This window comes from Engraulis encrasicolus, chromosome 13, assembly GCF_034702125.1.
Source record: "Engraulis encrasicolus isolate BLACKSEA-1 chromosome 13, IST_EnEncr_1.0, whole genome shotgun sequence".
Taxonomy (NCBI): Eukaryota; Metazoa; Chordata; class Actinopteri; order Clupeiformes; family Engraulidae; genus Engraulis; species Engraulis encrasicolus.
In genome coordinates, this window is record NC_085869.1 from 41185945 (window position 1) to 41200538 (window position 14594).

Genomic DNA, 14594 nt, shown 5'->3' on the forward strand with positions numbered 1-14594 from the left:
CCTAGCAACTGACAGAGCCATGCAGCAATGGCGCACCATCCACCTCCAAAAATGGGATGTCAAAACAACTATGGAGTTTTGGTATGAGGTGTGGCAATACAGAGACACGGCTGGTCTGAACCCGTTCTCTGAACTTGGATCAGTTGCGATCTGTTGTCACTGCCTCACTCCAATGCAGAGGTGGAAAGGGTCTTCAGCCAAATGAGCGTAGTAAAATCAAAACTACGAAACAGGATGTGCCTCACCACCCTCAGTGCCATCCTCCAGGTGCGGTACGGCTTGAGGTTAGCAGGAAACTGCTGCTGCAGTCACACACTGCCAGACAGGGTGCTGCTGCAGTTTGGCTCCACCACAGGCTACTCCTTCCATTCCCAGGCCAAGCAGGTCACTCCTTCTGCCTCTGTGGAAGAGAGAGGGCATGGTGAGGATGAGGATGATGAGGTTATATCTGCACTGCTGGTATTGTAACAGAAAGCATTATTCCTGGTTCACGTTTAGGACCGTGAGAAAGAATCAGTTCTGTGTAGTTAATAAAAAAACAAACAAAAAACGCCCAATCAACCATTAAAAACCTGCCACTCCATCTTTCCCTCAGCTTCTATCCATGTCCCGCTCATCCACTATTCCGACCGCCTACCCATGCAGACCCAACATTTGTTGAAAGTGGTTATTAATACGATTACCACCAAATGCAGATACATCCCTTTAAGTGAGGGGGAATATATCACCAAAAAACAACTTAAGTTCTTTAGTGGACCAGATATACCTAAACCTAGGTATTTTTATTTTCTCCCAAAAATCCACAAAGACTCCGCTTCATGGCCGGTCCGACATATTACCCCAGCGGGGGGGAGACCGATTGTTAGTGACACCAACTCAGAATCTTACAGAATAGCTCAGTACATAGACTCTTTCCTCAATCATCTTTCGCGACTTCATAATAGCTACATTAAAGATACCCATCATTTCTAAAGCTGGGTTTACACGGTCCCGCCCAAAAGCTTCTCAAAAACCGCCAAATTGCGCTAAATTCTGCCCAAATTCAACAAATTACATTGACTTCTATGGGCCAAAAACGGCTGGGGAAAAAAAACTACAAATGGCCAATTTTTCCCATTTCCCCCCCCAGACGTTCATCCAAAGTAGTCCAATTGGGTGGGCACCCACCCAATCTGGCAACACTGTACATGACCTGTGTGAAGTTGGCAACCCATGCAGAGGCAGCTTGAATGGTTTGGAGCAACCTACAGCCTGCAGTTTTTAATCTTGCACTGCCAGACAAAATGTTTCATGTTCTAGTCTGCCTTGTTTATACCAGGCCAGTTTTATTGTTGTTCAAATAAATGATTCAACACTACATAGTTGTCAGACATTTTGTCTTATATATTCGTTCAGATAAAGTGCTGTTTGTATTCCTGCTCAGATCATTTCTATGTATAGCATCTATAAAGAAACATTGCAATAATACCAAAAAGCAAAAAATCCATAAAATCATTAAGCATGACATATTGTACACAAGAAAATAATTTGCATAGGCCTACATCTGCAATCAATGGCCAATTTATTAGGCACACCTTTCCAACTTCTCATTGATGTCAGCCAATCACATGATGGCAACAAACATTTAGCACAAACAAATATAAAGCACAAAAGATTTTGAAAACAGTAAAAGTGAGATAGCATAAAAACCGTTTGTGCACAAACTTTATTTCTGCCTGCCCAAACAATAATATCTTATAGAGGGTTTGTGCACAAACGCTTATTTTGCCTGCACAATCGTGCACAAACGATGCACAATCGAACCAAAATGCTTTTAATCAGATTTTCAACATATGGGGTGCCAACTTCACACAGGTGTGTACATGGGGTAGAGACAAGCGATTTCGCCTCACGATCGTGCAATCGCAGGGTCGCAAGAAAATCACAACTGTTTGAAATCCTGGTGGTGCCTTGTGAGCAAATCGCACAGTTAAAGCAGTGCTATGACCCGGTTTGACACTACACATGCACAAGTTAATAGAGCCATGATCAACCTCAGGTGCGCATGTTCCGTCCTCTGCAGCCCCGGGAAACACCACGCGCAGTCGGACCATTCTGCTCGCATTCGACTGTCGGCTTGTATAATGTGAGGACATGAGTCTTGAGATATGAACTTTTAAATCACGAAATGTCCTCCTGCAGTCAGTGTTGCCAGATTTTCTACGAGAAATAAGCGACTGACGTCGTGAAAACAAGCCAAAAAAAAGCGACCAACGGGCGTCGTGAAAACAAGCCCAAAAGAAGCGACCAAAGGGGCGGGTTGTCAGTCGCGTGCCCAGTCAGGGAAGACCTTGCTCTTTGCGGGGCTCTGTGTGGCAGCTAAAATCCCAACAAGTGACCACAGAAAGTGAGAGTTAATAGTGTTGTAGTAGGGTCACTTGTAAGGATGAGTGAGAAAAAACGAGTTGACATTGAGAAACACATTCAAATCACCGGCAGAGCAGGGGAAAACAGCAAGCCCAATACTTAAAAGAACAAGCCCAAAAAACCCGCAACCCGCAACTCTTCTAAATTTAAAGCGACTGCTCAAAAAAAAGAAGCCCAAGGTCGCTTATAATAAGCGGACTTGGCAACACTGCGTGCAGTGTGAGCAGGAGCTTAATACCCACGACCGAAAATATCGCACAGTGTATGCCCGGCTTTAGAAAGAATCAGATCAATGCTAGTTCCTCCCAATTCATTTTTGTTTACAGTCGATATTACCTCACTCTATACAAACATTCCGACAGACTTAGGAATGGAAGCAGTGAAGCAGGCCTTTTCCAAACAACCAGATCCTAATAGACCAGAACAAGCAATCTTGCAACTATTTTCTCCGTCCCCAATCCCCAGAGACAAATAAATAAATAAAATAGTAGTGAACCTTTTTTCAACCCCCACCCCCTCCAAAATAAAAATAATTTTTAAAAAAATCATAAAACAGCATTAATTACCTTTTAAAAATGTGATGGTTTGACCATCATCAGTTCTCAATTAAAAAAAAAAAAAAACCCTACCCTTCTATCCACCCCCAATCCTCACACAAAAAAATAATTCATTACTACTATACCTTTAGTCTTGTAATCGGTATGTTTAACTTTTGTTTCCCAACCTCCACCCCACAAAAAAACACAACAGCATAAAAAACGTCCAGAAAAAAAACCCACCCCTCTGAAAAATAATGATAATTAAAAAAAATAAAACCAACACACCACCATGAGATTAAACTCAATGAGGGGGAAATGCCGACTGATTGTATTGCGTGTGCAAATGAGGCGTGATGACGTACTGTGAATGCAAATGAATCACGCACATGTCACTCACGCTCAAACCACTACGATTTGAGCCCCTGCCCTGACACTTGTACAGAGCCACCAGAAAATTAAATTAATTGACCCAGCATTTAAATTATAGTTTTTGGTAACACTTCCAAATAAGGGGCCATAATTAACAGCAAAGTAGCTATAACCTAATGCTTTAGTAAGGGTTAATAATCATTACTGAACGCCACATTAGACACATATTAATTGTTATTAATGCGTATGTCAAACATTAGCAAGCAGTTACTTAACTATTAGATGACTATTACCTTGTGTTACAAGTTCATAGCATTAAAATTATTTAACTAATAGATAAGTAAGGGTACAGTAATAGTTAAGTAGCTATTATGTAATACTTAACTAAGAACCTAAATTAACACTTACTTAATACAAAAGTAAGGCATAACTAATGAATAAATAATACCGAAATATTGTCTGTAGATTGAGTACCCATTATGCACTGCACTTCTTGGAGCTAATATTTTCAGACATTAACTTAATTATCACAAAGGAATGGTTTAGTTTCGCTTCAAAACTATTACTCTTCATAATGTTCTGCATTTATTGTAGGGTTTTTACCATTAAAAATAATAAGTGGAATATGAACAAATTACATCTCATCACCCCACCATCATTGAGAAGTGTACGTCCAATCATTGCTATATAATTACTCCTGTTGCCATTATTACAGTGATTTGAACGAGTGAATGCTAGACGTCACAGTAGACTAATTACTTAACTAACATACTATTAGGTATGCGCAGCCAACTCTATTATAAGGGTCCCAAACACCAATATCTATGGATTAATTAACCATTAGTTATCCACAGCCAACTCTAATATAAGGGTCCCAAACCCCAATATTTATGTATTATTTATCCATTAGTTATGCCATACTTTTATATTAAGTAAGTATTAATTTTGGTCCTTAGTTAAGTATGACCTGATAGCTACTTAACTGCTCAACATATGCATTAATAACAATTATTATCTGGTTGTGACGTCATCGGTCGAATGCTCCATTCATTTCAACGGGGCTCCCCATCGTTCGCACGTCTGTTATTTTTCGATAACGGACGGGTTGGTCTATAACAGACCGCTGTCAATGGCAACAAGACTTTTCACTGCTAAAGCGACTTTTCAACAAGACTCTAATCAGCTGCTGTGATAGACAACACCTGTTGTCCTGGCTACCTAGCTGTTGCCTAGCGGTGTTCCACAACGGCACTGTTTTGTTTTGCGCAGCAACAATCTTAACATTAAATAGGCCTAAAGAAATGCCCCCGCCATGTGTGAATCATTTAAGTATATCCATATAATAAGCGGGTTAACGTTCGGCGAGTCAGTCGCTTTGTGGAATAGCAGCACTTCAGAGAGAACAAGACCACTCCGCTCCGCGTCGGGGTCTAAAGATTCTCTCTGTCGTGCTGCTATTCCACGGTAGCGACCTTCTCGCCGAACGTTAACCCTTACTTAATATGTGTCTTATATGGCGTTAAGTAATGATTATTAACCCTTACTTAAGTATTAGGTTATAGCTACTTTACTGTTAATTATGGCCCCTTATTTGGAAGTGTTACCTAGTTTTTAATATAGGCTAACTAGACAATGAATTTGATCGCCTTTTGTTGTTGTGGAATTTGCGGCCGCTAGGGGTGTCTAGATTTCTATGCTGTATGAGCGGAACGAGACCCATTCCCCTTCGTTTGCTAACTAAGCAGCAGCAGCTCGCTGAAAGCTGGCTACTGGCTTGCTGATTGTAAAATATCACGCTGGCATGCAGCGAAAACAACGAATGGGACTGCAAAATAAATCACGAGCTAATTGAGATGAAAGGTTTGGACAGGCAAATGAATCGCTTGTGTGAATATTGGAAAAGGGCTTCAAACCGCAGAGCCGAACGCCAAAAGAGCAAAGATGTGGATTTTGTCATTCATTCACTGCACTGGGATTTATGCATTAGCATTCTCAAAGCCCACCACCTCGTTTAGTTTACAAAGCTACGAGTTGAAATCTGATTTAGCACATTTTACTTGATGTCAAAGGACACAATCAGTCGAGCGAGGCTAAAAATATATGTTGTTGCCGATCAAGAGGAGACAAAATGTGATATCTAGCCGGCTTATGGATGTCCACTTTCACTTTCAACACCTCAAGATAAAAACGTGTCTTGTCACCTCGACTTCGAAATCTTTATTATGACAACATAATTAGCAATAGCCTTTTGTTTCCTCGTTCTTCTAATGTACAGGTACTATATAGCAACTGGAAATGTGAAATAAAGACGGGATATCTGCCGGGAACAATTGGATCAAATAATATCCATCTGAAGGAAGTGCAAACATGATTGCAGTTGTGTGAAGGTAGACGAAGCAGCGAACTCATAAGCAAGAGGAAAAATCGCACATATGATAAAGCCCCTTAGAAGTGGAGAGAGCTGAATGCAAGGAAGGGAATCTGGCTAATTACAGAAGACGAAGAAATTTAATTCGCACAAAATCTCGAAGCCAATGTCTGTCTAATTAAGTTCAATGCAGATTTTCGGCATAACTACTATAGGCCGCTATAAAGTTGTTTATATCGGTGTGTTCATGTCAAAGTTGCATAGGATATCTTTAATTAATAATTTTTTAAAAATCCTTCCCTCCGCCCCAATCCTCAAAAAGACAAAAAACTTATATATAATAGGGAACATTGTGTCTCTCGTCTCGACAGCACGAATGTGCATGTGCGTGTAACCCAGAGCCGTTTATAGAGAGAGTCTGGCCAACTCTAATCATGGATGCCATTTTCATTCCCCACGGCGAGGATTCTGCAGTGTAACCCTCAAAATACCTCAGCATACCGTCAAAATCGCTGGATCTAAAATACAAATAAGGCTTCATAGACCATCAAACTTTGGTTGTAGTATTATCAAGATCCCAACATATGAAAACTAACGTTAACAAGTTCGTTTGTATAGAAGGGGTTTGCTTAAAAGAGGGTTTTGTCGGCATAGTTTTGATGTGCTCAGCAGTGCATTCAAGCCTTACTTCCGAGTTGTTGATGCCTCGGTACAGCCAACGTCAAAGTCGGTATTTAAGTAATGTGCAGAAATAATATTCTCAACGATGGTCAAGTTCATGTACAAGGACCCTGGTGATACTTGCGCCAAAATTTCACGTTGTGTCGAGATTTAATAGTTTAAAAATAACGATGTGCATAATCGCGATTGCAGACAGTAGAAATGTAGGATGAGTCTGGATGCTCGTAGGTTGTGTCGGATAGCCTATTCATAGTATGAAACTGGATGTGAGTTTACATCGCAGGGGAAAAGGACCTTATTAGGGACTGTTCGTTATTTATTTAAGGGGCCGTCGGAAGATTGACATAGGGCTTCAAAAAAAATCGCTTGACCCTCCCCCTCATGTATACGAAAAATACATGACCCTCCCTCTAACGGCGAAAATTGTTCGATGACCCTCCCCCACACACTTCATCGAGTTTTAGACTGCAAAACATTTTCTTTTCACAAAAAGCGTTGCATGACAACGCTAGTCTTTAAAGCCAACGCCATTGTTAAGGTATCTTGAACACTAGACTTCACGAAGGCGGTGGCGATTTCAGTACTGACAAACGTTATTTGGCTTTAGACACAATACTAAAACAAAACAAACAAATAACAACTCCTTATTCATGATTATATCAAACATGGAAAGTATTGGATAGGATACCTTTATTTGAAATGCATCTAGTGGGCACGCCAAAAGGCAGAACATATGCAGACCATTCAACAAAGCATAATGGGTAAAAGCTATCCATGATTTTGGTGTAACGTCAAAACTGTACGTGAGCCCGCAGCATGGTTGCTATGGCCACTTGGAGACCCCACGTCATTTTGCCGTAAAGCAAGGAAGAGAGACAGCGAGCGAGAGAGCTCTGAATTGAATTGAGAGAGAGAGAGATGTCTGCTGGCAAGACCCGGAGATTTAATGAGGTACGTCATATTTCCCTTGAGGGAAAAAATGCCAACTAGCAGCTGCATTGCTATTTATACCTGAATGAAAAGTCATCTATACCGATTTGTATAAATTATTCTCGTGAATATATAGACGTAAAAGTTGCACAAGGACATATTTTCCCTCAATAGTTATATTGGTGGTGACCTAAAAAGTACGAGTGATATTTTTCTCTGCACGAGAGCTCCCACTAGCAGGGTTGCCAGATGAGGCTGATGATTTCCAGCCCAAAAAATGCTCAAAACCCGCCTGGAAGCACAAAATCCCGCCCAATTCTATTGATTTCTATGGCAAAAATTGGGCGGGTTTTTCTGCTAAATGCCATTTTTACCCGCACACAGCCATCCTAACCAGCCCAATTGGGCGGGAAACAGCCCAATCTGGCAACACTGCCCACTAGAACATGGCATGCATAGATAGCTTGTAGGCTATTTAAAGGGACACTGTGCAAGATTTTTAGTTATATTTCCTGAATCCATCACTGCATGAAAAGAGGAATATGTGGATGAGTTTTGCACCTTAAATTGCCTCATACCTCAAGCCACAGCATTTGCGGCTCCCCCATGCCCCCCTCCCATCCCCTTCTGAGGAGAGCCTTTAATATGTAAATGCCAGTGATCAGGTCGGGAGCTGCTACAGTCAATTTCAAGTGGGGTGGGGTGGGGTGAGGTCAGGTGGGTGGGAGGGAGTGGGGGGTCGGCAGGCCTGTTTCTAGGATTTTGGGGTCCCTAGGCAACGGGATTGTTGGGGGCCCTTGGGCATTTTTTGGCCTTTTACTAAAATGTGTGTGTGTGTGTGTCTGTATGTTTGTTCACGCTGCCCAGTGGTGTTTTTCAGAATCACTAACCATTAAACCAGGGGTAGTGAACCTATGTCTCGAGGGCCCTTGAGGCCGTTTTATCCGGCCCCTGATATCATTATAATGTTTTGCAACTTCACATGAAATAGGCCTATGACATATTTTGCAGGCCTAAAGGAATCTTAGAAATTACATTTCCAATGCAATTAAGTTAGGCCTATATTCAGGGGACCTAGAAAAGGTGGGGACTGTTTTAAATGTGTCTACCTTTAAAGGTGTCTATATGTCTATATAGGCCTAATGGTGTCTATATATGCCTAAATTTCATGGGGAAATCCTGATTTGTGTTCATAGTACGGCCCCCGGAGGATTTTATGACCATGGTAGGAATTTGAAGTGGCCCTTCGAATGAAAAAGGTTCCCCACCCCTGCATTAAACCTTTCTTCTAGCCACAGCTCTGCTGTCAGTACATTTTATTATGATACTATAAGCTCAGAAATGAAGTTGATCAAACAATTCGATCGGTGCTATAAACATTTAAATGAACCGAATAGAAATCAGAATAGAAACATCTGAATGATCTTTCTTGGACATAGCCTACATTTTGAAGTGACCCTTTGAATTAAAAAGGTTCCTCACCCCTGCTTTTGAGGAAAAACATCAATGTGCTTGGCCACTCTGGTTTTTTAATTATTCTGAACTAGCAAGGATTGTTCAAGGAAGTTCAAAACAGACTGTCTCTGGTTAAATTAGTTCTACACCAAGCCTTTAGGTGGCAGTACAACTAATTCGCACAATGCGAATTCCACACACAAGCCACAAAGAAGCCATCTACCGCGGTCAACAACACCGACCTATCTGAACAGCACCACGCGCTGTCTGTGTGGTTTCACTGTTACAAGTTTCTTGGCGATATGGGGGAAAGTTCCTCACATACCAACGGAAAATGGGCTTCACATACATGTAAGTAAATTTTACTCAACTGTGGTTTAAAGTTTCAGTACTCAAGAGCGATTGAATAGCTCCTCTGAACACAGATCCGCCATTGCTAAGTTGTAGCACAAGTCCCCTCAATGAATGTGACTACTCTTGTTGCTGCTGTACGCTAGTAAATTCTGATAACTTGCGAGCATCGTAATGACAAAATGCAGTAGTGAAACGGTGAATATGTTAAGTATACTTGTTGATGGAAAGTTGTTTGACATTGCTCGTTCTCAATTGCCTTTCCCCTGCCTAAAGATGATTCCCAGTTTGTCGCTCCCAGCGCGGTTCGATCCCCAGTCGGTTCGCTCCCACTAGCCAGACTATCGAGCCCACCGAGCTAGTTATCTTTTTGATGTTAGTTTTTTTGTTACGTACCCTAAACCTAACCCTTACCTTAACCCTAAACCTAACCCTAAATTGCTTGTATGTGGTAGTGTATGATAATACGAGAAATGTAATCGGGTGGGATAGAACGCCTGGGATTGATAGAATCACCTGGGACTACACGTCCGGGAGTGATCTTACATGGGAGTGACCATCTCCCAGCGCTTAAGATTGACAAAGGCTACCGTTAGCATGCTATTGCGTTAGCTCATCAACTAGTTGCTGGGCACTGCTCATTTTTCACGTCTGCCCGGCATTTCGCTGATGAACTAACGCTTGGACGTCTTGCCAATGTATTTTACAGCGGCAAAAATGCATCTAGGCGACGTTGGCAAGATTGGTGTGCCGTCTGGGTATGTTGGTTTTCAGTGCTGGGCAGTAGCGAAGCGACTAGTTTAATTACATTCCCTAGTAGGTTGGTCGTAGCGTCATTACTCGACTAACGTCCCTGTAGTTAGGAAAGAAATAGTTTGGAAATCAATGTGAAATACCCTGGCATTTGCAACAGTAGGCAACCTGTCCTTAAAAAGTATGGGTCCTCAAAACACCACTTGTTGCACAAATAAGTGTTGCAATAGAGCACGCCACCCCGAAATCAATGTGAAATACCCTGGCATTTGCAACAGTAGGCAGGCAGCATGTCCTTAAAACGTATGGGTCCTCAAAACAGCACTTGTTGCACAAATAAGTGTAGCTGGCCTCTTCAAGAAATTGAAATTATGCATGGTCACTTTTTCTTATTGTTTCACGTGGAGGTCTACTGACATTGTCTAAATAATGTAGGCTAGTTTATGTCCATGTATTATATTAGGACCCAAGGTTAATGGGTTATTCTGTTTACCATGTTTTCACAGGCTGCTGTCTCATAATATGGCGAAGACGAGTCACTTGAAGGCCTAACAGCTCTTATGAGGAGCAGTCTTGCCATAGAAGACTGAAAGAATGTAAGATTAACTTCTTTGTGACCAATATGACTTGCTCATTGATACATTAGCTATGTCAATATGAGATGCATGGCGAAGTATTTAATTTATTTGTCTCTCTTCTAGGAGCTGTAGAAACAACAGGGTGCCTGCTGCAGTATGACGAGGACGCCCTGATCATAGAAGGTCCAGTGTCTTGGCAGGGTGAAATGGCACTGATATCGGTATGTGGTGATATCAGTTAAAATTAATGAATTAATTCTCATATCTGAATAATGTGAACACTGGATTTACCACACACTCACACACACCCTAGTCCTAGATGATACAACCAAGGTTACTTTTACCACAGCTCTGGCACTGCATCAAATTTCTTTTCTTTTTTATAGAACTGGACAGGTCATTTATTCGTTCCCCTTGTTTTTTGCAGTGTCCTGCCGGATGCTGTGTCCTGCAATCCTGTGTGCTGTGCTACAGACGCGTGTGGAGGTCAACCCGAAATGGGCACAGTAGAGTGAAAGAGGGTAAGCTTAACCTATAGCCTACGTCAGGGTTGGGGAACCTTTCTCATTCGAATGGCCACTTCAAATTCATCCGAGGGGCCATAAAAGTCCTCCAAGGGCCGTACTATGAACACAAACCAGGATTTTCCCTTTCACTTTAGGCCTATATTGAAGGCAGCCACATTTAAACAAACGCCAACTTCAGGTTCCCTGAATATAACTTAATTGTATTGCTAATGTATTTTCTAAGATTCCTTTACAAAATATGTCATATTTCATGTGAAGATGGAATTGCATTAAAATTATATCGGGGGCCGGAAAAAACAGCCTCAAGGGTCGCAAACGGCCCTAGAGACATAGGTTCCCCACCCCTGTCCTACATTGTCAATATGACTTGTGCTACTTTATAGATAAGTTGTCAATGCTGTGCATTGCTATGTTTTGATTTATTTTCTTACATCCTACAGATCCTGGCAGGGAGACGGTAGTGTCCTGCAGGATGGTGATGGGCAATCTTACAATAGACCACAGAAAACTGATATAGTGTAAGATTATCCCTGTTGGGCTCAATATGTCTTGCTTATTGATATATTTGCTATGTCAATATGAGGTGCATGACGAAGTATTTATTTATTTGTTATTTCTACAGCTCCCAGAAGTGAGACTGAGTGCCTGTTGCAGTATGACGAGGAAGCAGTGACTAGAGACCTTCAGTAGACCCTGCTGGCATGATTGGCGGCTGAAGAACATAATCAACAGCAATGTTTACTTTATAATATTGTACATACCTGTATAGTCTGCACTAAAATGCTGTACCTGTACTATTTTTCCTCTTACTTTCATATTTACCACGTATTTACTATGAATTGACAACTTTTACTCAAATCCATTTTTGTATGTGCCCTGACTAAAACTATCCTTAAACCTAACCTGTCAGAGGTGTAATAACAACCTGCTCTTAGCAATGTGGCAGCAGTCTACTTGGATGCAGCGGGGAACATAGAACCCTTTTTTTGAAAAAGCATTGTATGTTTCTGAGTTTTATGAATTGTGCCCTTCCCAAACCTAACCTGTCGTAGGGGCCTATGAAATCCGTTTTATTTTTCCTCATTCAGTTTTTTTCTGATTTATTTTTTGCCAAATTGTTTTTTTTTTTTTTACATTTTTGAACTTATTTTCCCCTTTCATCCCCCCCCCCCCAAAAAAAAATAAATAAAAATAAAAAATAAATTCTTAGTTATTTAGTTCAAACTGGTGTGTGGACAGAGCCAACTACTCATGGTTGAATGGTAGGTAGAGAAAAGAAAAGTAAAATTACCTACTAGCTTTTTGTAATATCAGCCCTCAAAAATATTCCAGGTAATAAGGTAGCTGTATTGTAATTGTACATGCGCATATATTCTATTAAATACACGTGACGCACGCACCCAACTAGAAGGCGAATTCACTTCTGGTGCATTGAAGTTGTTGGACTCTGGCTGCATCAGGTTTTCTCGAATACTTGGCTATATTGCAACGTGCAGCTTAGAGACATTTTGGGTCACGTTATATGTAGGCATTAAATAAATAGCCTCGCAAAGTCCCTACCGTCTACCGTTTCACTCAAACACATGTTTTACAAGACGGCCGTTTTCTTCTGATGGTGACTTGACCCTTTTTTCAAAGTTGATGCTAACTTTTAGTCACTATGCACGGAGAGCCGCCCGTCTTTTCTGTGTCGCATCGCATTGTCTTAACAGACGGTCAGGACAACGCGTTTATGCCTGACCTCACCTGTTCGACTTGGCAAAATTTGAGTGCTGTTGAGTATTAAGATTTCTTCAATGCTCTGACGGCCAGTGTTAGGACGTGGGAGACAATCGGAAACGCCGCTTGGGAGAGAGATGCGTGTTTGTTTCTGAGTTGTACATTTGTGACCTGAGTAGGCTACTGTACATCACTGCATATAGCCTAGAGTATATTGTTTGCAGGGTATGTGTGTAGTTTTAAATTATGTATATTTATGAAATGCACGGTTCCTGTCTAAGTGTGACATTGTTTGGTGTGATATTAAAAGCATTTTAAAAAATCATTTTCATTTCATTCATTTTCATTTTATCAATAAATTCACATCATGCATGCTGAAGCCCCATCACAGTGCAGTCTATAATGATGTGAATATAATGATGTGAATATACAAAGTAAAATCAACCTAGGTATATTAGTAATAATAATTTTTGCATAATTATACGGACCTACTGTATAGGCCTACGGTATGCATAAATTAATCCAACGTGACCAATAGAAGGTCGTAGCTGCCGACCCTGCTATGTCTTTTTCGTCCAATAAGAGCAAGGCTAGTCCGCGTTCCGGGCTGGCTGTCATTGCCTTTCATGTTAATCGTTGGGCCATTAACACCCTGCTGTGAGACCTCTCCACGGCTTTGATTCGCTTCCGGGCGATTTACGTGTCACCAAAACTGTTAATTTCGCATTCTCTCAGCGCTCAAAATCAGACGAAAGTTAGGCAAGTCCGTGGGCGATTTGGGACGAGTTCATTGTCACAAATCCCCCTTTTCGTGCTGTGCATGCTACCCGTTCACTAATGTTACCTTTTTCATGAATACTTACCACTACCATCAAATTCTAAGTGAATTGACAAATTATCCTGTTTTTAAAAGTCCATTTGTTTTGTCCCTGCATAGTCACAGTACCTTTTTTGACCATTTCCTGCACAGTGTACCTTTAGGAAATTTAAGGTTGTATGCTGCATGTCAATCAGAAAATGATTATATTATATTAATTAATATTTATTAGTGATCTTCTCAACCCTATACATTTCAGGCAACCCCATTTGAATTCTTGTTGCAATGTGTGAATTAGGTATACATATGCAATGCATTTTTAAAGTATTTTTGCTACTTCATAAAATGTGTACTTCATGTCGTATTTCAAATGTGTATTTGAATTTCATATATCAATGGTCTATTTTTTTCCATAGCTCTCCGAGAAGAGAAAGCTGGCCTTGGGATGGGTTCCCCACCCCAAAGCTGCAAAGACACTGTTTAATAATGCCCTCCTGCCAGCTTTTTATGAGGCAGCTGTAAGTGTGCCAGATGACAGAGTATTCAAAAAAGAATTCTTCTCTGAGCGGAACAGAGCTTTTGAGCTCGATAACAACTTGAACCAACTGGAAAGGAAGCTTGAATTCATCAGAGGGGAGAACCCTGCCGCTGCAGGGAGATTTCTGGAGGAAAAATTCAAAATAAAATCCAGGCATGACATTGTGACCTGTGAGAGTAACATAGAAAAAAACGAGGCAAAAAGTTCGTATGCAAATTGGTATTCCAAAACTCCCGCCACCTTCTTGTCAGACTCACAGGGGACCATCAACTCCTCCAACACCCGCTGAATACCCTGCAGTCTGGGGTTGTCTTTTTTTTCACGAAAATATTCGAGTCTAACAGATATGTCCTCTGCCGATAACGTCTGTAAAGAAACTCTTAATTTCCTGTGCCTCCAGCTCCCGTTTCTCCTGTCAGTTCTACATCTGTTCGTATCCTGAGGCTCAGCCATAGCTGGGACTGCCTGAAGTTCCTTCACGAATGAATCAGAATCTGACTACCGCTGTTTCGGCTGGCTCAGAGGGCTCTGGCCTAGCTGTTCTAGCCATCGACCACGTCGAT

The 14594-nt window shown here is 41.3% G+C and overlaps 1 long non-coding RNA gene across 1 annotated transcript; it reads left to right on the plus strand.

Annotated features, from left to right (window-relative positions):
• Nucleotides 1-8831: 8831 nt before the first annotated feature.
• On the plus strand, nt 8832-10847 carry LOC134461782 (uncharacterized). Its single transcript, XR_010037412.1, has 3 exons — nt 8832-9099; nt 10359-10448; nt 10554-10847. It is a non-coding gene; the product is annotated as an uncharacterized LOC134461782 (long non-coding RNA).
• The last annotated feature ends 3747 nt before the right edge of the window (nt 10848-14594 follow it).